Source organism: Symphalangus syndactylus, chromosome 12 (assembly GCF_028878055.3).
Source record: "Symphalangus syndactylus isolate Jambi chromosome 12, NHGRI_mSymSyn1-v2.1_pri, whole genome shotgun sequence".
Classification (NCBI taxonomy): Eukaryota; Metazoa; Chordata; class Mammalia; order Primates; family Hylobatidae; genus Symphalangus; species Symphalangus syndactylus.
Window position 1 is genome coordinate 123,378,794 of NC_072441.2, and position 23,415 is coordinate 123,402,208.

A 23,415-nucleotide genomic window follows, 5' to 3' on the forward strand; every position below is an offset into this window, starting at 1 on the left:
TATGTTTACATAAAATTAGATGGCAGCCAAGGAAAGAATGATTAGCCTGCAGCAGAATCTCCTAGACAGCTGGTTGGAGGTAAAGGTTCCTGTGCCCTACCTGGAAATTCTCCTTCACTAGGCCAGGGCAGGGCCTGAGAATTTGCATTTTAAGCATGTGTACTTGCCCCCTCACCTCATGATTCTGACAGTTGGCAGACCTTATCAAACACTGGACTAGAGAAAAGCTAAGCTGGTGGCCAGATCAGTATGGAGCTTGGATTGTGGGTGAGAGTTGGCAAAGGCCTGACTGAAGCAGGTGCCACCATAGAGAGGAAGAGAAGCTGGATTCCAGGGAGAGAACAGGGAGTCAGGATGGGCCCTGGCTGGATGGGGAGAAAAGGAGGAGGGCAGGGAAGAGGCTGCCCCCAGGGCGGCCTCCTGACCAGCACCTGCTTTTCTGGGAGCTGGCGTCCACGGGATCTGCGGCTCCTCACACATGTAGGGCAGAGGTCCTGGGCTCCCTGTCCTCCTGCTGGTGCCAGCTGGCCCTGCTCTCCTGATAGCAGCTGTCAGCCTGGGGACAAGCCAGGGCCACTCCCTGGGAATGCTCAGGTTACAGATGCACCCTAGTCCCAAACACAGCCTCTCCATGGCCCCAGATGATAAAGTTACCAAATGTCAGGTGTGACAGATTCCTGGAGGAGGACAGAGAGTGGAAATGATGGCTGATACCAAAGGGTTGCTTTTTAAACCCCAAACCCATTTAGTGGTAACTACACCTGACATTTCCAGAGCCCTCCCCTTTAGGGAACTTAAAAATGCCTGGACTCCACATGGACATTTTTCTTCGTCTTCTTGTGGGTTTGTTTGTTTGTTTGTTTATTTGTTTTGTTTTGTTTTTGGATACAGAGTCTCACTCTCACTCTGTCACCCAGGCTGGAGTGCAGTGGTGTAATCACGGATCACTGCAGCCTCAACCTTCCAGGCTCAAGTGGAGGTCTTCCCGAGTAGCTGGGACTACAGGCACACACCATCACTCTTGGCTAATTTTTGCATTTTTTTGTGGAGATGGGGTTTCACCATGTTGTCCTGGCTGCTCTTGAACTCCTGGGCTCAAGCGATGCTCATGCCTGTAATCCTAGCACTTTGGGAGTGCTAGGAGACTCTGCCCAGGACACAGCAAAGAGCCAGCAGACAAATTCCTTTTCCTTCCTCTCCTGCTCTGAGGTATGGTGGGTGGAAGAGAGGCACCTGGCCTCTTCTTTTAAAATGATTTACACAGTGGACTGTCATGTACCATGTAGAAGTTATTTTTATTTTTTATCTATTTGTTATTAAGTAGGGGTAGCACTAATTTTTTTATAGATGTGGATAATTTCTGGATATAAATGGCTCCCTACTTTTAGAGATTTTGATTTGAAATTGCTATTTTCTTACAAAGTTGTCCCTTTTGTATTACAGAAGTCCATATATTGTGAGTGGCACCCCTGGGTGCCAAGACCAGCTTGGTTGGGGAGACCCTACCCCAGCGGTGCTAGAGGAATTAAAGACACACACACAGAAATATAGAGGTGTGAAGTGGGAAATCACGGGTCTCACAGCCTTCAGAGCTGAAAGCCCTGAACAGAGATTTACCCACATATTTATTAACAGCAAGCCAGTCATTAGCAGTTTCTATAGATATTAAATTAACTAGAAGTATCCCTTATGGGAAACAAACGGATGGGCTGAATTAAAGGAATAGGTTGGGCTACTTAACTGCAGCAGGAGCATGTCCTTAAGACACAGATCGCTCATGCTATTGTTTGTGGCTTAAGAATGCCTTTAAGCAGTTTTCCCGCCCTGGGCGGGCCAGGTGTTCCTTGCCCTCATTCCCATAAACCCATAATCTTCCAGCGTGGGCATTATGGCCATCATGAACATGTCACAGTGCTGCAGAGATTCTGTTTATGGCCAGTTTTGGGGCCAGTTTATAGCCAGATTTTGGGGGGGCCTGCTCCCAACATGTCCTCTTTATTTGATTTGCAAATTGATAAAAGCAAGGGCAGCTTTGTCATGGTGAGCTACTTCTCGCAGGAGTCAGGATCCACATCTGCAGACTATACAAAAACAAACAACATAGATTAAAAGCACAATCATCATTGAAATCACAGAGCATCCAAGTGTTTTTATCCATTTTAATGGGTTACTAGCTGCTAATTTGTCTGCAGCTCCTTTAAGCACTCCAGTTCCTGGCATTAAGGTCAGGTGTGCCTGGGATGCTTTAAATATTTGTTCTTTTAATTTTGCTATATCCAAAAACAAGTTTGTAGAGTGTCCTTCTAGATGTTTTTTTATTCTTTCCCAAATTTTGATCTTATTAAGAGCATTTAATAGTTTCCACAAATCCTTATGTTTAGCTCCTAGAGCAGGCCATATCATTTGAGGTTGAGGTGCCACTGTACCACCATGGTTCCAGATAATAGGAACTTTTGCCATACTTCTTAACATTTCTACCATCTGACCATTTTGTTCAGATCATCTGAACATAGTGTGGCTGTGGCTCGCCGACTGAGAGGTGCAATTCAAGCTAAACATCCCCTTAGAGGACCAATTAATAATGATTCCATAGGAATCGTTGTGTGGCACCTCTGCCTGTTCTGCAAGGCAATCTTCCTAAACAAGTACGTTCATTTTTTCTAACTGGGTCCAATCCTGTTTACAAATAGGTTTTTGAGGGTGCTATCCCTCAATTATAGGAGCAGATTTATTATGGTAAATACTGAGATCAGAAAGCATGTGTAACTGTGTCATAGAGTGATTGCATCCAGGCATTATTACCAGCCCTTATTGTAGGAATACTCACGGCAGTGGTGATAATCGCTATCATAGCTACCATTAAATTGTTCATTGTGACTGGTTGTCCCGCTTTCCTCAGGTTTTCTTCCGCCATCTGTGACAGCTTCTTGATCTGTCCCCAGGTGGGTGGCTGTGTTCAACGGGTGTTGCTCGTGACAGTTGGGGTCCTCCTCAGCGTCAGTCTCGACATGGCTGCAACCGGGGGGTCCTCGGGATCCTCCCGGAATCTCTTCCTTGGCATCTGGCTCATGATAAGGTTTCAGGTGTCTTGATGGTATCCAAATTGGCTGTTGATTTTGGCCTGGAGAAATACAAGCATAACCTCTACCCTAAGTTATTATTTTACCTATTTCCCAACTTTTTGTTATCGGATCTCTCCACCAAATCAGTTGTTCTGTTTCTGTCTTTGCAGCTGGTTTCTGTAGATGCTGTTCAGCTGCTGATAACATCTGGCCTTTGGGCAGGCTCAAAAAATTTAAAGTTAATAATGCTAGGTCAGTTGCATTTGTGGGGTTCCATATTCTCTGTCTCTCCCTTTCTGCTTTTGCAACTGCTGTTTTAGGGAGAGAGTCATTCTTTCCACTATGGCTTGTCCTTGAGAATTGTATGGGATATCAGTAATATGTTTAATATTCCACATAGAGAAAAATGTAGCTAGAGCTTGGCTAGTATAGCCTGGGGCATTATCTGTTTTAATAGAAGCTGGAATGCCCATCACCACAAAACGCTGCAAAAGATGACGTTTAACACAGGCAGAAGACTCTCCTGTTTGGCATGTAGCCCAGACAAAGTGAGAAAAGGTGTCCACACATACGTGTACATAAGCTAGTCTCCCAAACGAGGGAACATGTGTGACATCCATTTGCCAAATAGAGTTAGATTCCAATCCTCGAGGATTAACTCCTCCTGTGAAAGATGAGGAATGTACCATTTGGCAAGTTGGGCATCGCCGGATAATAGCTTTAGCTTCTTTCCAGGTAATGGTGTATCTGCATTTGAGACCAGAGGCATTAACATGGGTTAAATTGTGAAAGTATCTAGCATTAGATATTGCAGTAGCAACTAGGTGATCAGCCATTTGATTCCCTTCAGTCAAAGGTCCTGGAAGAGGTGTAAGAGCCCTAATGTGAGTGACATAAAAAGGCTACATTCTACTCCTAACTTCTATTTTGCAATTGGGTAAATAAAATCATCAGTTGTTCATCTGTATGCACTCATAACTGAGAATTTTCAATTAACTCTGTGGAGTGAACCACATATGAAGAATCAGAAATCACATTAATAGGCGTATCAAAAACAGTCAATACCTCAATTACAGCTACAAGCTCCGCTTTTTGAGCTGAAGTGTAGGGCATCTGAAAAACTTTACTTTTTGAGCCAGAATAAGAAGCTTTACCATTACTAGACCCATCTGTAAAAACATTCTCAGCACCTTCAATTGGTTTAAATTTAGTTACTTTAGGGAGAATCCAATCAGTTAATTTCAAAAACTGAAACAGCTTCGTTTTAGGAAAATGATTATTGAGAATACCCACAAAGTCAGTTAAATGGGTTTGCCAAGTAAGACTATTTATAAAAGCTTGCTGTATTTGTGCCTTCGTGAGATGGACAATAATTTTTCCAGGATCACATCCATGTAATTTAACAATCCAAGTTCTCCAATCCCTATCATAGTAGTGATTTGATCTAAATAAGGAGTTAGAGTCCGTGAATTAGTATGTGGAAGAAAAAGCCACTCTACTAAGTCCTGTTCTTAGACAATAACACCAGTAGGTGAATGCTGAGTTGAAAAAATTAGCAAATCTGGAGTCTTCTCTGGATCTATTCTATTTATTTGAGCTTTATGGACTTGCTTCTCAATCAGTTGTAACTCTGCCCCCGCCTCCTTTGTTAATTGCTGAGGGCTAGTGAGACTAGGATTTCCTCTAAGAATAGAAAACAGATTACTCATGGCATAGGTAGGAATGCCTAGAGCAGGTCGTATCCAATTAATATCTCCTAGTAATTTTTGAAAGTCATTTAATGTTTTTAGTTGATCTCTACGTATGGTTACTTTCTTTTTTTTTTTTTTTTTGAGACAGAGTCTCTCTCTGTAGCCCAGGCTGGAGTGCAGTGGCGCAATCTCGGCTCACTGCAAGGTCCACCTCCCGGGTTCACGCCATTCTCCTGCCTCAGCCTCTCCGAGTAGCTGGGACTACAGGTGCCCGCCACCACGCCCGGCTAATTTTTTGTATTTTTAGTAGAGACGGGGTTTCACCGTGGTCTTGATCTCCTGACCTCGTGATCCACCTGCCTCGGCTTCCCAAAGTGCTGGGATTACAAGCGTGAGCCACCGCACCCGGCCAACGTATGGTTACTTTCTGTGGCACAATAGTAGTGTCATTTACTAAGGTCCCCAAGTAGGAGTAGGGAGTAATAGTCTGAATATTGTCAGGAGCTATAATTAGACCAGCGTGAGAAATTGAATTTTCCAAGTGACCAAACATTGCGGTAATATTTCTCAAGTGGGGGCAGCACAAAGTATATCACCCATATACTGAATAATGTAACATTGTGAAAATTTTTTACGAGTAGGTTCAATTGCTTGCCCCACATACGTCTGGCAAATTGTTGGGCTGTTTGACATGCCCTGTGGCAACACTTTCCAATAATGCTTAGCAGGCTGCAGGTTGTTTACCGCAGGAATTCTAAATGCAAACCATTCACAGTCTTGCTCAGCTAAAGGGATAGTAAAGAAACAGTCTTTTAAATCTATGACTATTAAAGGCCAATTTTTTGGAATTATAGCAGGAGAAGGCAATCCTGGCTGTAACGCTTCCATAGGTTGTATAACTGAATTGATGGCTCTTAAGTCAGTTAACATTCTCCATTTACCTGATTTTTTCTTAATTTTGAAAACTGGAGAATTCCAAGGGGAAAATGTTGGACCTATGTGCCCATTTTCTAATTGTTCAGCAACGAATTTCTCTAAAGCCTCCAGTTTCTCTTTACTTAGTGGCCATTGTTCTATCCCAATTGGCTTATCTGTTAACCATTTTAAAGGTATAGGTTCTGGAGGCTTAACAATGGCTGCCATCAAAAAATCATATCCTAATCTTTCGTGGGAATTTTGTCTTTCCGCTTGAAGTGGTTCTTTCAAACCTTGCAATTTTTTTTCTAGTCCCATACCAGGGACATGCCCCATTTCATGCATTGTATATTGACTTTGAGGGCTATGTAATTGTTCTGGAATTAGAACTTGTGCTACCCATTGTTGTAATAAATCTCTTCCCCATAAATTTATAGGTACAGAAGTTATAATTGGTTGAATAGTCCCCAGGTTGTCCATCACATATATTTTGCCCTTCACAATGCAAAATATAACTACTTTGATATACTTCAGGGGTTTTACCAACTCCAACTGTGTTAAATTGAGCGGGTTGAATTGGCCACGCGGACAGCCAGTGCTGTAAGAGAAATGATTGAAATGTCTGCTCCTGTATCTACCAAACCTTTAAATTTGTTTCCCTGAATAGTTATTTCACAGGTAGGGCGCTTATCAGTAATTTGATTTACCCAATAAGCTGCTTTGCTTTGTTTATTTGTATTTCCAAATCCTCCTGTTCATTTAATTTCACTTTTTCCCATTCCCACATACGGCACAATCAGGAGCTGTTCTATGCTCTCCTGGCTCTGCTTTCTAGGGAACAGAAGTAGATATAACAATTTGAATTCCCCCATTATAATCTGAATCAATGACTCCTGTATGTATTTGTACCCCTTTTAAACTTAAACTAGGCCTTTCTAAAAGTAATCCTATTGTCCCCACTGGCAAGGGTTCAAAGACTCCTGTGGGGACCTTTTGCGGGGGTTCCCCAGGCAGAAGGCTCACAGCTTTTGTGCAGCATAAATCTACTGTGGCACTACCAGCTGTGGCAGGGGACAGACATTGTACAGGGGTGAGGGAATGGCTTTAGCTGGAAATGCCCCGGTTTAGAACAGGGCCTGGGACGGGCCCCTCATGACGTTTCCCGAAATCAGGTTCCCTTCTTTATCAAACTTAGAGTGACAGTGATTAGCCCAATGTTTTCCTTTTTCACATTTTGGACATATTTCAGGCTCAGCAGTTTTCTTTTTTCGCCTATCTGGTGGCCTGACTCGCTGATTTTTTCTATATTCTTTTTTAGTATGACCATGCTTCCCACAGTTAAAACAAGCTCTAGGAAATGGAGTATTTCCTTTATCCACTCTCAGTCCTGCCATTGCCTGTGCCAACAAAGTAGCTTTATGCAGATTACCTCTGATACCATCACAGGCCTTGATATAATCAACTAAATGTGCTTTCCCAAATTTAAAAGGAAAAGGCTCACATGTAGCTATAATACTTCTCTGTTGATCGGGGGGTGTATTCTAACAGGGAACTGCCAAGCCTCTATATCGCCCTCTCGTCTACCTTGCTGAATTCCTGCCTGAATGGAACTAAGAGCGGTTGCTCAAGGCGCTGCTCAAACAGTCACTGGGGCAACTACTTTTCATCCAGTGTCCTCCAGAAAAGAAAGATCTGGAGGGCCTTTTTCTTCAAAATAATAATGAGGGGGTGCAGAAAGATAGGGATGAACCTCTCCCTCCTTTACCGCTTTAGCTTTAGCTGGCAAATAAACCTGGTCTGTAACCTCTTCTGTTACTTTGTTATACTGTCCTTCCTCCTCATTATCAGTGTGAAAAAGTTCCAAGGTGGAAGAAACCACAGGCCACACTTGTCCCATTGTTACCCTGATGCTTCTGAGCTCCCCTTCTTACTCACCACAGGGATTGCTTTTAGAGTACTCGGGTGTCCTCCAGCTAGTTTTCCGTTCCAACCGTTGCTCCGGCAACACTTCGACCTGGATTCAAGCCCCCACGAATGGACACCACTTGCCGAGACCAGCTCAGCTGGGGAGACCCTAACGCAGCAGCACTAGAGGAATTAAAGACACACACACACAGAAATATAGAGGTGTGAAGTGGGAAATCAGGGGTCTCACAGCCTTCAGAGCTAAGAGCCCTGAACAGAGATTTACCCACGTATTTATTAACAGCAAGCCAGTCATTAGCACTGTTTCTATAGATATTAAATTAACTAAAAGTATCCCTTACGGGAAATGAAGGGATGGGCTGAATTTAAGGAACAGGTTGGGCTAGTTAACTGCAGCAGGAGCATGTCCCTAAGACACAGATGGCTCATGCTATTGTTTGTGGCTTTAAGCGGTTTTCCGCCCTGGGCGGGCCAGGTGCTCCTTGCCCTCATTCCCATAAACCCACAATCTTCCAGCGTGGGCATTATGGCCATCATGAACATGTCATAGTGCTGCAGAGATTCTGTTTATGGCCAGTTTTGAGGCCAGTTTATGGCCAGATTTTGGGGTGCCTGCTCCCAACACCTGGGCCTAAGAAAACCATTTTACCCAGAGAATTTCACCTGAGAAATTTTTCTTCTCCTGCCTCTGTCTTTAGCCAAAACGTCTGGTAGCTTTGCACAGAATGACATTCTTGCAAATGTCATCCATCAGTCCTCACCGTGGCTGCAGGCCTCACCAAGGGACAGGGTCCTGTGCTTTGAGTCCAAAGACTTCATGTTCATCAAGATGACAGAGCTTTCCAGAGTGGGTAGGAAATGGGAATTTGGGTCAAAGTGATTGTCTTAACCTAGGCTCTCTAGAAAAAATAGTCCTTGTGTGTTAAGGCTTAACTGGGAGTGGCAATACCAAGGCTGCAAGAGGGAAGGAAAAGGAGAGCTGAGGCAGGGAAGGAAGGGGTATTACCAAGCTGGGAACAGCTTCACAAGAAAATACACCCTGTCCACGGCAATACCACCCTGAACATGCCTGATCTCGTCTGACCTCCGAAGCTAAGCGGGGTTGGGCCTGGTTAGTACTTGGATGGGAGGGATGGGAGAAAATACACCCTGCAGCTTTACAGATGGGCCACATGGACCCATCATACCTCGGAGTGGGAGAGGAGAGAAAAGGAATGTCTGAAGGCTGTTTGCTGTCTCCTGTCTGTCACTGGTCATGGGTCTGTCTGTGGGGCGTTAATCTCCCTTAGGTTCTGCTGCCTTGTCTCCCCAAGTAGACACACCTTGTGCCTGTCTCACTTATTCAGGGTTGGCCTGGCATCGGGCACAATAGAAACATACAGAAGCCCAGTGTCCTCCCAGGAGTGAAATGCAGGGGCGATGGTAGCAGTGGCCAAGGCTGGAGGACATGTGGGGCCAAGCAGCCTGGATGGTGGGTGGGGTGACAGGAAGACAGAGGGAATCATAATAACAGCCTCTCACCTCGTAGAGCACACCAGAGTTTTAAAAATGCTGTGCATTGGTTATTTCCTTGAATTTTCACAAGAATCCTGTTTTGTATATATTATGTTGACCCTCATGAAATTGCCATATTGGCTCAGAAAGGCTTCCTACAAGGAGATAAACTTGCTCTTAAACTTGCTAATCAACTGGGTTTGGTTCAGTGATAAATAGGGAGTTAGGGGTGAAAAAGGTGGTTACCTTTTTGCCATCCCACTGAAACCCCAGCCCCACCAGACCTCCAAATGCCATTTACAACTTCTTTCTCTAGGCTGGCATCTGTACTCAGCAACATATGACAGTAAAAAGAAAAGTCTTTGAGAAGTTGTGGGGGAAAAAATTCAAACTTCTTCACTTTACAAACTACCAGACCTCATCTCTCTGCCATGTTCTTAATACTTACCGTGTATGAGCTTGTGAAAGTCACTTAACTCTCTGAGCCAATATGGCAATCTCGTGAGGGTCAAGGTAATACAACATGGGATTCATGTGAGAGTTCAAGGAAATAACCAATGCACAAGCACCTTTAAAACTCTGCTGTGCTCTGCAAAGTGAGAGGCCATTATTATGATTCCCCCTTTCTTCCTGCCGCCCCACCCACCAGCCCTCTTGAGATACTTTTGGCTTCTTCCTTGGCCCCTCGTGGGCTCCGACCCTCAGCTGTGTTTCCAGAAAGTTTCCCACCATTTTTCTGGCCCCAAATTCAAATCCAATTCTGGCTGCTTTTGCTCCTTGAAGCTTATCTGTCCCTCGAACTACCTAGCCTTGGAGCTATACTAGGGAGAATTTTGACATATCAGGGATTCTACTCTCTCTTTTTTTTTTTTTTTTTTTTTTTTTGAGATGGAGTCTCGCTTTGTTGCCCAGGCTGGAGTGCAGTGGCACAATCTTGGCTCACTGCAACCTCTACCTCCCAGGTTCAAGCGATTCTCCTGCCTCAGCCTCTCGAGTAGCTGGGATTACAGGTGCCAACCACCACGCCCCGCTAATTTTTGTGTTTTTAGTAGAGACGGGGTTTCACCACGTTGGCCAGGCTGGTCTCGAACTCCTGACCTCAGGTGATCTGCCCGCCTCGGCCTCCCAAGGTGCTGGGATGACAGGCGTTAAGTCACCACGCCCGGCCTCTACTTTTTTAGTTATAATGATTTGCAAGGGCAAAAATTTCACAATAAAAGGAGCTTCCTTTTGAAACAATGAGTAAGCTCTTCACAAGTACCAACATGTCGGGAACCATAAACCCTTGTTTCGGGGGAAAAGCTGGTCTAACTGTATCCTAGAGGCTCTAGGTTCAGGCTGAACGGAAGTACATGTCGGCTCCCTCATGTTGCTAAGCCCCCTTTCCCCTTATCCCCCTTTCCTAGGCAGCACCTCATGTTTGCCTCACAATGACCCTATGAGGTGGGAAGGGCATCTCCATTTTTAAATTGGAAGCAAAGGTTCACAAAACCTGAGAGATTTCCTCCGGGCCCAGTACAGCCAGTCTGAGGCCAGCCGCAACAAGAAATTGTGTCTTCTAGTTCCAAGTACTTTCTATTCAACACCGTTGCCATTCGTTTTGGCTTGTCCCTGTTCCCTTTATTCTTGGTTTTCATAAGAACTTTTATCTCCAGGGAAAGTGTCCTGCCTGCTGACAGATGCTTGTGTTCTCGGTAACATAATTTGTTTAACTCACCGAGAAAGTCAGTCACAGAACCATTCAGCCACCAGGGACTAACCTGAGGCCTTGAGCCCAGTGGAGGCCCAACCCGATGTTTCCAAGCTGGGTTGAGGGGGCCTTGGGGTGCTGAGGGCCTGCTCCAGAGTTCAGAGCGGAAGAAAGGGCCAGGGTAGCTCCTCACTTGACCTCCTATTTTGGAGGTCCCCTTGTGGTGGGGGTACCTGCATCCCCAGGGGCATAAGGGTCGCACTCAGCACCCACAGGGCTTTCATTTTGCGAGCACTGTTCAGTGGTTTCTGGTTGTCTGAGGGGTGTGTGAGTTGATGAGATTTTGAGAGGGGAACTGGCTGATGGGAGTGGAGTGAGCAGGGGCTGCAGAGGCAGAAAAGGAGACTGTGGAGAGGAACTTCAGAGGAGGGGATGATGAACGGGGTGGAAGGTGGCTGTGTGACGTGCATTCATTCAGATGGAAGGTGGCTGTGTGACGTGCATTCACTCACCTTTCCTGTCCCTGTTTCCCCATGCAAGCCTCGGTCTTTATTAGTAAATTTATGTTACTAACGGGTGCATTTGGCGCTAATGGGGTAGCAGTGGGAGGTAACTGGTTGGGCTTGAGGTGAAGGTAGGGAGCAGCTGAGTGCTCCCGGTCATATGCAGGTCACACACCACAGATTTCACTGGGGAAGAGGCACCAATCTTCTAATCTGAAGATAAATGTTTATCAAGAAGTCCTCCTTCGGGCTTGGCGCCATGGCTCACGCCTGTAATCCCAGCACTTTGGGAGGCCAAGGCAGGCAGATCACCTGAGGTCAGGAGTTCGAGACCAGGCTGGCCAACATGATAAAACCCCATCTCTACTAAAAATACAAAAATTAGCCAGATGTGATGCTGGGCACCTGTAATCCCAGCTACTTGGGAGGCTGAGACAGGAAAATTATTTGAACCCAGGAGGCAGAGGCTGCAGTGAGCCAAGATCGTACCACCGTACTCCAGCCTGGGTGACAGAATGAAACTCCATCTGAAAAAAGAAAGTCCTCCTTCACGTCTTTTAAATCACTCCTCTTTTAATTCAGATTCAAATCCATTTCTTCTTGTCTGGTTCAAGTTGAGTCCTTGTCAGTGTCCCACATTTTGAGCCACAAAATCCAGAATTGTAGAAAAAGGAGTAGCTGGGGAAGGGAAAAGTCTGTGACCACAGTCAATGGAAATTGTGGACCAAGCAGTTCTGGAAAATGAATTACACTGTTACAGAGTCTTGGACTGCAGCCATAGGAAGGGAACTATTGTTCTGCAGAGAAGTTCATGAACAATTCCCACTTGGCAAAATGAATGAGAAGGAAAATCAGAAATACCTGAGTCTTCCAGTGGTGTAATTTCTAATGCTGATTGACACCAATCTGAAGCAACCGAGAATACTGACAGCAATGTGAACAAAAATGCCATTCACCAGGAGCCCAAATGGGTACTGAAGCTGCTAAGCGGAATTTAATCTCCTCAGCCCTATCCGGTTGCACATATAAATCTGCCTTCTGTCTCTATATGTGCTAAGGGGCACTTTCATCTTTGACAGCAAGACCAAAGTCCATGCCTATTTTCTCAGCAAAGATCTCCCTGTTTGTGTTAAATCAGTCCCGTGTTGTTAAGCTAAGGGCATTCTGTGTAGAAACATCTCAGGCATTAAAATTTGTAAAACCTAACTAGTGTCTGCCCCCTTGCAGGGCCCTGTCTGTAGAAGTAACTAGGTCTTATTTATTTATTTATTTTTAAAGAAATGTCATTAGGAAACCTTCATTTTTATCAGCTACCATTTAGATCTCAGGACACATTTTACTTCTCATTTCATTTGACATATGAGAAAATTGTTGCATGCCAATTGAACTGTAAGGTGAACTTGACTGTGATAATGGGACACAGCTCAGCAAAGACAGCAAGGTCAGCTGACTGGTGTTCTGTTTTCCGCACGCTGTATCCACTGACCTGGTTCAGGATCACCTCTTTGTTCTGCAAAGGACTATCAGATTATCACCAGGGTGGTCCAAGAGCATCTTCTGTACAATTAACCAGTAAGGACACTAACAAATGTATGTGGAATGAATGGATTCAAAGGGGCAGATGAATATTTGTAATTAATCCCAGACACCCAGCTTGGCATCGACCTGTCAGCCTGCATTCAAGCATTTTTTTCCTTTTTCCAGATAGGTCCAGAAATTCTTGGGTGAGTAGGAAAAAAGCTTAGCATAGGAAATGTCTATTAGGCCAGGCGCAGTGGTTCATGCCTGTAATCCCAGCACTCTGGGAGGCTGAGGTGGGCAGATCATTTGAGGCCAGGAGTTCCAGACCAGCCTGGCCAACATGGTGAAACGCTGTCTCTACTAAAAACACAGGCCGGGCGCGGTGGCTCACGCTTATAATCCCAGCACTTTGGGAGGCCGAGGTGGGTGGATCACGAGGTCAGGAGATCAAGACCACAGTGAAACCCCGTCTCTACTAAAAATACAAAAAAATTAGCCGGGCGTGGTGGCGGGCGCCTGTAGTCCCAGCTACTCGGAGAGGCTGAGGCAGGAGAATGGCGTGAACCCGGGAGGCGGAGCTTGCAGTGAGCCGAGATTGCGCCACTGCACTCCAGCCTGGGCGACAGAGCAAGACTCTGTCTCAAAAAAAAAAAAAAAAAAATTAGCCAGGCATGGTGGCACCTGTAGTCCCAGCTACCTGGGAAGCTGACGTGGGAGAATTGCTTGAATCCGGGAGGTGGAGGTTGCTGTGAGCCGAGATTGCACCACTGCATTCCAGCCTGGGTGACAGTGCAAGACCCTGTCTCAAAAAAAAATAATAATAAAAATAAAAATAAATAAATAAATAAAATATTTATTAAAATCTCCAGTTCTGGTAGTCAAAATAGGCTAGATATGCCACAGTAAAAAATCATCCCCCAAATCTTAGGATTTATACAAGTTTATTCATAGCTCACCCTGGTCTGCTTTTGGGTTTGGGTGGCTGCTATCCAGGGCAACTGTCCTTGTGTGATGACTTAGCATGCCATTCGATCTCACAGCTTTTCTTTATCAACATACCCTTCCCTGATTGCCACAGTAGGGGAAGAACAATTACATGCTTCCACTTGGAAGCGACATGTGTCATATTTAATTTGCAAAAGCAAGTCCCATAGCCACAGTGAACTCCAAGCAGGTAGGTATACCAGTTATTGATTCCTGTGAAACAAACCACCCCAAAACAACACAGTTTATTACTTCTCATGGGTCTGTGATTCAGCTGGGCAACTCTTTTTTTTTTTTTTTTCCCCGAGACAGGGTCTGGCTGTGTCGCCCAGGCTGGAGTGCAGTGGCACAATCTCAGCTCACTGAAACCTCTGCCTCCAGGGTTCAAGCAATTATCTTGCCTCAGCCTCCCAAGTAGCTGGGATTACAGGTGCCCACCACCATGCCTGGCTAATTTTTTGTATTTTTACTAGAGACGGGATTTCACCCTGTTGGCCAGGCTAGTCTCAAACTCCTGACCTCAAGTGATCCATCAGCTGGGCAACTCTTTTGCTGGTTTTGCCTGGGCTTACTCATACAGCTGTATGTGGTTGGAGGATTGACTGTGCTGGAAAGTCCAAGATGTCCTCATTCGTATGTGTAGCAATTGTTTCTGGCTGTTGGCTGGGGTGTCTTGGTTCTTCCCCGTGTGGCTTCTCATCCTCCAGTGGGCCGTCTCAACTCACTTCCTTACATGATGATCTCAGGACAGTGTTCCAAGAGGACAAAGGCAAAAACTGCCAGATCCTTTGAGTCCAGGCTCCAAAAATTGCACAAAACTGCCATATTTTATTGGTCAAGGCTAGTCACAGGCCAGCCCAGATTCAAGGTGTGGGGAAATGGTCTCTTAATGGAGGAGTTGCAAATGTTGTCACCATGTGTTTTAATCTATCACAGTAGGTACATGTACAGCCAATTCTTCTTATGTGTGGTAGTTATGTTTTACAAAGTTGTTATGAACACTGACTTAGAGAATATTGAACCATTGCTCCTAAGGGAAATACAGGGTTAGGTTCCTACAAGCCCCTGGACACAACATTTTCATCACCTATTCAGTATATAACCTTGTTTTATGTGTGTCTATTTGAAGACATCTTATTTTTTAAATACATATTGTTGATTTCTTAACATTGAACTCATGGCCAAAAGCACTATAATTCATGCCTGAACAAAGCTTATCTAATACCTGTATTTTCTCCATAAGGCACGTCACAGGCTTTTTGTGCTTATAAACATCAGCATTATAGCATTACATTTGGGGAAAAAGTGAAATAACCAGCAGAAAGCAAAAACAGTAAAAAGTATGTCACTAAATAGATCCCCAAAAAGGATACTTGTTTATAATATGAGAACTGAAAAAATAAGGCAAAATATAGCCTTGTTTCACTGACAGCTGTTTGTCAGGCAACACAGATTTTTCATCACTCTGCACATGCCTATGAATGACCAAGAAAGCAACATGAGTATTGATTTGGGAATTACAAATAAATTTTAACAAGTAGGTGAATTCACAAATACAGAATCCATGAGTAATTAGATCAACTATACATAAAAGAGAGAATCCAGATATTGGTGAACCTAGTACTTCCTGGCACATCCATTCATGAGAAAACAGGAAGAAGAAATGAACATTTATGGAACACTTCCTATGTGCAGCCCCTGTGCACCTACTAACTCGCTTATCACAGCAACCCTACAGAGTAGTTAATATAACCTTTTTTTCATATGTTGCTGGATTCAGTTTGCTAGTATTTTGTTGAGAATTTTTGCTTCTATATTTATGAGGGATATTGGTCATGTAGTTTTCTTGTGATGTCTTTTTCTGCCTTTGGTATCAGGGCACTACTGTCCTCATAGAATGAATTAGGAGTGTTCCCCTCTCTTCTGTTTCTTTTTGAAAGAGTTTGTGAAGGATTGTTGCTAATTCTTCTACAAACGTTTGGTAGCATTTACCAATAAAACCATCTGGTCCAGGGCTTTTATTTGTGGGTAGATTTTTGATTAATAATTCAATCTCTTGTTATAGGTCTAATTAGACTTTCTTTCTCTTTCTTTGTGTGTGTGTGTGTGTGTGTGTGTGTGTGTGTTTGAGGTGGAGTCTCACTCTGTCGCCTAGGCTGGAGTGTAGTGGCATGATCTTGGCTCACTGAAGCCTCCACCTCCTGGGTTCCAGCAATTTTCCTGCCTCAGCCTCCCAGGTAGCTGGGATTACAGGCATGCGCCACCACGCCTGGCAAATTTTTGCATTTTTAGTAGGCGGGGTTTCACCATGTTGGCCAGGCTGGTCTGGAACTCCTGACCTCATGTGACCCGCCTCAGCCTCCCAAAGTGCTGGGAGGTGTGAGCCACCATGCCCGGCCTAGGTTATCTAATTTGTTGGAATACAATTGTTCATAGTATTCACTTATAATCCTTTCTATTTCTCTAAGTTCAGTGCAATGTCCCCTCTTTCATCTCTGATTTTAATAATTGAGTTTTCTGTATTTTTTTCTTGGTCAGTGTAGCTAAAGTTTTGTCAATTTTTTTGACCTTTTTGAAGAACTAACTTTTGGGTTTGTTGATTTTTTTTTTCTACTTTTTTTTCTCCCCCGTTTCATTTATTTCTATTCACCTTTATTACTTTCTTTCTTTGGCTTGCTTTGGATTTAATTTGCTCTTCTTTTCTAATTTCTTAAAGTGGAAGTTTGGGTCATTGATTTGAGATCGTTTTTACCTTTCAATATAGGCATTTACAGCTATAATTTTCCCCCATAAACAGTTTTTGTTGCATCCCATAAGATTTGGTATGATGTGTTTTGTTTTCATTCACATCAAACACTTTGCTAATATCTCTTATTTCTTCTTTGAACTATCGGTTGTCTAATTTCTACATATTTGTGAATTTCCCAAATTTTCTTCTGTCACTGGTTTCTACTTCCGTTGTGGTTAGAGGACATACTTTGTATGATTTCAGTCCTCTTAAAATTAGAGAGTTGTTTTCTGGCCTAATACAGGGTCCATCATGTGAAAGATTCATGCACATTTGAAAAGAATGTGTAGGCCAGGTATGGTGGATCCCGCCTGTAATCCCAGCACTTTGGGAGGCTGAGGCGGGTGAATCATGAGGTCAAGAGTTCGAGACCAGCCTAGCCAACATGGTGAAACCCTGTCTCTACTAAAAATACAAAAGATTAGCTGGGCATGGTGGCAGGTGCCTGTAATCCCAGCTACTCAGGAGGCTGAGGCAGAAGAATCACTTGAACCCAGGAGGCAGAGGTTGCAGTGAGCCGAGATCACGCCACTGCACTCCAGCCTGGGCAACAGAGCAAGACCCTGTCTTGAAAAAAAAAGAAAAGAATGTGTATTTTGCTGGTGTTGTGTGGAGTTTTCTATGGATATCTGTTACTTCTGGTTGGCTTATAGTGTTATTCAAATCTTCTGTTTCCTTGTGGATCTTCTACTTAGTTTTTATATTCATCACTGAAAGTGGGATATTGAAATCTTCAACTGCTATTGTTGAATTGTTTGTTTAACTTTTCAATTCTGTCATTTTTTTCTTCATATATTTTGGAACTGTTGAGAGGTGCATATATATTTGAAATTTTTTTTTGATTGACTCTTTTATCATTATAAAATTTCCTTTTTTTCTCTAGGAAAATTTTGTTATATATTAGCATAATATAGTATAATTTATTTGTATTTTTTGTCTGATATTAGTGTTTCTATTCCAGTTCTCTTTTGGTTATTGTTTATACGGTGTATCTTTTTCCCTTCTTTTGCTTTCAGACTGTTTCTGTCTTTGAATCTACATTTTGTCCCTTACAAAGAACATATAGTTCTATGATTTTTAAAATCCATTCTGCCAATATCTGTCTTTTAATTGGATTGTTTCAGTGTTAATATCGAGGATCCTATGTATATGATGAGTTACTTTTTTTTTTTTGCTGTTTTCAAGATTCTTTGTCTATGGCTTTTGACAGTTTGATTTTGAAGTGTGTAGGTGTGGATATTTTGAATTTATTCCACTTGGAGTTTGTTGAGCTTCGTGGATGTGTAAATTCATGTTTTTAATCAAATCTGTTAAGTATTGAGCCCTTATGTCTTCAAGTACTTTTTTTCCCCCTTTCTCTTTCTTGCTTCTTTCTGGTACTTCAGTTATGCGTATTAACACTTGATGGTGTCCCACACAAGTCTTTGAGGCTCTGTTCATTTTCCTTCATTCTTTTTCTTTCTGAGATTGCATAACCGCAATTGGCCTATCTTCAAGTTTCCTATTTCTCTCTTATTCCTGCCCACACCTTTCCTGGTGTTCCTCTTGTGAATTTTTCATGTTAATGCCAGAATTTCTATTTGATTTTTTAAAATAAATTTTATCTCTTTTTTGTTGTTGTTGTTGAGATGGAGTCTCACTCTGTCACCCAGGCTGGAGTGCAGTGGTGTGAACTCAGCTCACTGCAACCTCCAACTCCCGGGTTCCAGCATTCTCCTGCCTCAGTCTCCTGAGTAGCTGGGATTACAGGTGCGTGCCACCATACCTGGCTAATTTTTGTATTTTTTTGGTAGAGACGGGGTTTCACCATGTTGGTAAGGCTGGTCTCGAACTCTTGACCTCATGATCTGCCCACCTTGGCCTCCCAAAGTGCTGGGATTACAGGCATGAGCCACTGTGCTTGGCCAAATTATATCTCTTTATTAATATTTTCTATCTGGTGAGACATTTCTCTTTATTTTTATCTTTTTCTTTTGCAATAGAGATGTAGTCTTGCCATGTTGCCCAGGCTGGTCTCAAACTCCTGAGCTCAGGCAGTCCTCCCACCTGCACCTCCCAAAGTGCTGGTATTACAGATGTGAGCCACCATACCCAGCTGAGACATAATTCTCACACTCTGCTTTAGTTCTTTTTTTTTTTTGAAACGGGGTCTCACTCTGTTGCCCAGGTTGGAGTGCAGTCTCAACTTACTGCAACCTCCACCTCCTGGGTTCAAGCGATTCTCCTGCCTCAGCCTCCCAAGTAGCTGGGACTATAGGCACGTACCACTGCACCTGGCTAATTTTTATATATATATAATAATATATAATATATAATGTTATATATAATATATATAATATAATATATAATGTTATATATTATATATAATATAATGTTATATATAATATATAATATATAATGTTATATATAATATATAATATATAATGTTATATATAATATATATAATATACAATGTTATATATAATATATATAATATATAATGTTATATATAATATATATAATCTATAATAATTATAATTATATATTATATACAAATTATATTAATATTAATACAATTATTTATATATTATATTAATAATATAATTAGCCATTATATAATATATATTATATATGTGTATATATTATATATATATATAAAATATATTTTTATATATATACATATATATATATTTTCTTTTTGAGACAGAGTCTTACTTTGTCACCCAGGCTGGAGTGCAATGGCGTGATCTCGGCTCACTGCAACCTTCACCTCCCGGATTCAAGCAATTCTTCTGCCTCAGCCTCCCGAGTAGCTGGGCTACAGGCGCCTGCCACCATGCCCAGATAATTTTTGTATTTTTAGTAGAGATGGGATTTCACCATATTGGCCAGGCTGGTCTCGAACTCTTGACCTTCTGATCCACCCGCCTCAGCCTCTCAAAGTGCTAGGATTACAGGCATGAGCCACCACGCCTGGCCCAAACTAGACATTTTAAATAATATAATGTGGCAACTCTGGAAATCAGATTCTCCACCCTCCCCAGGTCTGTTTTGATGGTGCTGTTGTCTTAGTTCGTTTGTTTATTGACTCTTCTGAACTCTGTTTTCTTTGTCAGGTGAGGCCACTGAAGTCCCTGCTTAGTTAGTTTAATGGTCAGCTGATGATGAACAGAGATTTTTCTTAAACAACTGGAGCCAGTAAGTCTCCCAGTCTTTGCCAAGGGCTCCGTGTGAGTGTTGGGGCATGCCTTCAACACTAAGCCAGGCAGTCGACAACTCTGCCTTGGTGTTGTCTTTCTGCTTTTCAGAAAGGTTGAAAAATGTGGCCTTTATTTAGGAGACAATGTGTACAACTAAAAATTAAGCGTTTTTTTAACCAAGGAATGAGGGAAACTAGCTGTCTCTGCCGCCTTCATTTTACAGGTGAAGAAACTGAGGTTTAGAGAATTTCAGTAATTTACCCAAGGACATCCAAGCAGTAGGTAGTGGTGCTAGGATTAAAATCAGGCAGACTGAACGGCTGCAGTGGCTCACGCCTGTAATCCAGCACTTTGGGAGGCCGAGACAGGTGGATCACGAGGTCAGGAGATTGAGACCATCCTAGCCAACAGCCAACATGGTGAAACACCGTTTCTACTAAAAATACAAAAAATTAGCTGGGCATGGTGGCGCGCACCTGTAGTCCCAGCTACTCGGGAGGCTGAGGCAGGAGAATCGCTTGAACCCGGGAGGCAGAGGTTGCAGTGAGCCGAGATCGTGCCACTGCACTGCAGCCTGGTGACAGATCAAGACTCTGTCTCTAAATAAATAAGTAAATAAATAAAAATCAGGCAACCTGACCCTAAATCACTTTGCCTTACAGAATAGGAAACTGGGGTTCAGAGAAGTTAAAGAACTCTGAGGTCATGTAGCTGGCTAGTGCAGATCTGTCTGGCCCCAGGGCTTATACTTTCCGCCTTAGTTGCCCCAAACCATCTATCTTACCCTAGTGGGCCACCAGGAGGAGTGACAAAAAATAGACCTGAATGTTTAAGCTGAAAACACCTGGAAGAGGCCAATTAAGATACCTAAATAAAGTGCCCTTTAAACAACCAAGACAACAATACATATCTGAAGGTCAGCAAATGAATCAAAATGCTAGATAATCAGAAAGTTAGCTATTAAGGAACAAACACTGTAGAACTTGCTTGTATACTGGAGCAGGATTAAGGAACCGGTTAGGTCAAGGCTGTGAATTGCCATTAAAAAATCAGTATTAAAAGTTGCTGTCTTGAGTGGGACTCTAAGTACCTTTTGTTTTGTTTTTCCCACTAATCTCCCAGACACCCAGGCCCTTCCAACCAGTCAGTAGGTTAGTATTAGTCCCTTTAACCCCCATACATCCCTGGGGTGGGGTTAGGCCCAGTTAAACCCAGGCCTCAAGGTTCCATTGAGCCCCTCCAAGGTCTGTGGGAAGAGACCCCAGTGCGTGTCTTGACTCACCCATTTCTTTTCTTTGTCAGCTCTTGTTTTTCCTCACCTTGGATTATCCTGAAGCCTAGTTAATTGAGTCCTGAATAAGTAAGGGCATGTTGTAATTCCAAATTCAAGACAAGTTTTCTATTTAACCAGAGGTCCTTTTCATGTTACTCACAGAGCAGACACTCAAGACGGGGTATCAGTGGAATTGCAGTTTAATAACTAAACAGAAGCACAATTGAAACTCTGGTGACTAATACAGCCCATTCACACCTATCGAAAGACAATCCACTGCTCTGTCTGTGGTTTGAATCAATCACAAAAAACACAGATTTGCTTCCAGCAGCTAAAGTAATTTTAGTTTTATCAAATAGTGTATGTTTGGGTTTCTGGAGTTAAAAAAAACTCATGGTTGGACCTTGGGCACCCATAGGAAGCTGCCTATCTGTTCCCACCCTTGCTGCTAGGACTCTCCTCACTGCTGTTAGCACACAGTGGGTTTCTACTGCTAAGAACTCCCTCCTCAACCCTGCCCTGGCACCCTAAAAATGACCTGTGCTGATACCTTCTCTCCCCTGCTCGCCATATACACCACAGGTGCAGAAATAGCTCCAGCTCTGCCTTTGTCCCGCACGTTGTACTTTTTTCAGGCTTCCCCACTGCTCTTTCTTTGGCTTCATACTTGGGTTCTTTTTCTGTACAGGGTTAACAGCTATATCATGAGAATGTTAGATTCCATTTAACTTTTTAAAATTTAATTAAATAGAGGTAATTATAGATTCACATCGGGTTGTAAGAAATAATACAGAGAGATACAATGTGTCTTTTATCCACAGTTTCCTTCCAATGGTAACATCTTACAAAACTCTAGTATGTGCAATATTACAACTAGGAAATTGATGGTACAATCCACAGATCTTGATCAGGTTTCCCTCCTGTCTTACATGTACTCCTGTTTGTGTGTGCACGTGCATGTGTATTTAATTCTGTGCCGTTTTATCACATGTGGAGGTTTGTATATCAATCACCATCTCTCATGTTGCCTTTTTGTGACATAATCTATTTCCCTCTCCTTCCCTCCTCCACCCCCGGCCCTAACCCCTGCCAATCACTAAACTATACTCTCTCACACCAATTTTGTGGTTTCAAGAACGTTATATAAAGAAAATCATAACATACATAATTCTTTGGGATTGGCTTTTTCACTTGAAATCCATCCAAGTTTTGTGTGTTTCCATGGTTTGCTCCCTTTTTATTGCTGGGTAGTAGTCCAAGGTCTAGATGCACTACAGTTTGTTTAACCATTTGCCCACTGAGACATCTGTGTTGTTTCCAGGGCCTATTATAAATAATGCTGCTGTGGACATTTGTGTATAGAGTTTTGTGTGAACAGAAAATATGTTTTTATGTTTCTGGGGTAAGTACCCAAGAGTGAAATTGCTGGGTTTTGTGGTAATTGCATGTTTAGTTTTATAAGAAACTTCCAAAATGTTATCTAGAGTGGCTATACCCACCAGCAATGTGTGAGTGATTCAGTTTTTCTACATCCTTATCAGCAATTGATATGGTCACTATTTTAAATTTTAACCATTCTGATAGGTGTGTAATAAAATTTCACTGAAGTTATTTCATTTTAAAAAACAATTTGTACTTTTTTTGCTACTGAATATTTGTACAGCTTTTATGTTTTTATTTTTCAGAAACATTTTAATTACTGAATAGCTGTGTAACATGTTAGAAAAATCCAAGTAATATTTCACATAATTCCATTTCACTTGCCTGTCCATACTTTTTCAGTATGCCAACAATTCTGTCTATGCCTACTTTTGACACATGACTTGATGTCAAGTTTCACTTGATGAAACCTTTTTGATAATTGTCAACTCAAAAGTTAACATGACATATACTTCATGAAAATGGAGTTATTTGGCTATTCTGGGCCTGTTATAAAGAGAATTGCTTCATCCACATGCCAATTATGTTTCTATATTTATAAAATATTTTTCTAATCAAAAAATTAATTGAAACTATGAAAAAATAGACACCTGGCTGTTTCTTTCTTTTTTTGTTGTTGAGACAGAGTCTCAGTCACCCAGGCTGGAGTGCAGTGGCACCATCTTGGCTCACTGCAACCTCCACCTCCACCTCCAGGGTTAAAGCGATTCTTGTGTCTCAGTCTCCCAAGTAGTTGGAATTACAGGTGCACACTATCACGCCTGGCTAATTTTTGTATTTTTAGTAGAGATGGGGTTTCACCATGTTGGCCAGGCTGGTCTCGAACTCCTGGCCTCAAGTGATCTGCCCACCTCTACCTCCCAAAGTGCTGGAATTACAGGTGTGAGCCACCATGCCCAGCCAACCTGGCTGTTTCTTTTCCAGCCCTTCCAGAATGAGAATTCATGTA

At 42.7% G+C, this 23,415-nt stretch overlaps 2 long non-coding RNA genes across 3 annotated transcripts in view; one reads left to right on the forward strand and one right to left on the reverse strand.

Annotated features, from left to right (window-relative positions):
- Nucleotides 1-23,415, forward strand: part of LOC129468805 (uncharacterized) — a 111,358-nt gene that overhangs the window by 9,957 nt on the left and 77,986 nt on the right. The window lies entirely within an intron of this gene.
- LOC129468863 (uncharacterized) lies at nucleotides 1,549-21,600 on the reverse strand. Of its 2 annotated transcripts, none has more exons than XR_010117670.1 (4): nucleotides 21,073-21,600; nucleotides 7,604-7,756; nucleotides 2,828-3,121; nucleotides 1,549-2,081 (listed from the first exon to the last, which is right to left on the reverse strand). It is a non-coding gene; the product is annotated as an uncharacterized lncRNA (long non-coding RNA). The 2 variants fall into 2 exon arrangements; XR_010117669.1 differs by having other exon boundaries at nucleotides 21,036-21,600.